The following is a 1,628-nucleotide window of genomic DNA, read 5'->3' as shown; positions in this document are numbered from 1 at the left end:
GAGTGCAAGTATGCTGCACTTGTGGGAATATCAATAGGCCTGCAAGTGCAAGGGATGGCTTTAGATTGAAATACAATCAATTTTGAATGAATGTCATCAATTCATGCAATAACGAGCCAAAAGTTGAGCCACAGTGACAGGGCAGGACAGTGAGGTTGTGGAATGCACTGCCAGGTGATTGTTGTGATGGCTGATTCAGTTAATGCCTTTAAGAATGGCTTGGATTATTTTTTGGATAGACATAATATCAAAGGCTATTGTGATACTAAACTCTATAGTTAGTATAGATATGGATATATATAATTTATGAGAAAGTATGGAAGGGTGTGTGTATGGATTCTGAGTTTTCATTTGGAGGGGTTGAACTTGATGGACTTGTCTTTTTTCAACCCGATTTAAATATGTAACTATATAACTATGACAGATTTACCAGAACATGATGATATATTTAAATACATACAAAACCTTGTAAAATCATAAAACACAAAATAAAGTGACAACCCATGATATAACGTGAGAGGAATAGAAATTAATATTACAGGTATGGGACCTAATGTATTATCCGGGTTGTTTGTGACCTGGGGTGTTCTGGGTAAATGTGCTAAAAATCATTTAAACATTAAATAAACACAATAAAGCAGTTTTGCCTCTAATAAGCATTAATGATATCTTTGTTAGGATCAAGCGCAAGGTACTATTTTATGATTGATTACAGAAAAAAGGTTTATTATTGTTAATTATTGATTAAAATGGAGTTTAAGATATAATGAATCTTTCTTGAAAGCAAAACCAGGTTATTTGGTTTATTTAGGGGCAGATTTACTAAGGGTCGAATATCGAGGGTTAATTAACCCTCGATATTCGACTAGGAACTAAAATCGTTCGACTTCGAATATCGAAGTCAAACGATTTAGCGCTAATCGTACGATCGAAGGATTATTCGTTCAATCGAACGATTAAATCCTTCGAATCGAACGATTCGAAGGATTTTAATCCAAGGATCGAAGGAATATCCTTCGATCAAAAAAACACAGGCAATCCTATGGGGACCTTCCCCATAGGCTAACATTGAGTTCGGTAGCTTTTAGCTGCCGAACTAGGGGGTCGAAGTTTTTCTTAAAGAGACAGTACTTCGATTATCGAATGGTCGAATAGTCGAACGATTTTTAGTTCGAATCGTTCGATTCGTAGTCGTAGTCGAAGGTCGAAGTAGCCCATTCGATGGTCGAAGTAGCCAAAAAAACACTTCGAAATTCGAAGTTTTTTTAATTCGAATCCTTCACTCGAGCTTTGTAAATGTGCCCCCAAATGTTCACATGACTTTCTAGTAGACTAGAAGATCCAAATTATGGAAAGACACACTTTATACGGAAAACCCCAGGTCCCGAGCATTCTGGATAACAGGTCCCACGGCACCCAGGCATCTGTATTACTAGACTTTCGTGAGTGCCGATATCCCAACTTCTGTCCTATATATATATATATATATATATATATAATATGGATATTATATCCATATTATACTTCCGTCCTGTATACTTCCGTCTTCAAGTTACTCCCCTCTTGGATGCATTTCAAACAGCCCAAAAGGACAATGCTGTTCTAAAGTCTGTACCCCGGCGGTTTCA

This window comes from Xenopus laevis, chromosome 6S (assembly GCF_017654675.1).
Source record: "Xenopus laevis strain J_2021 chromosome 6S, Xenopus_laevis_v10.1, whole genome shotgun sequence".
Lineage (NCBI taxonomy): Eukaryota > Metazoa > Chordata > Amphibia > Anura > Pipidae > Xenopus > Xenopus laevis.
This window is presented reverse-complemented; position numbering follows the sequence as displayed.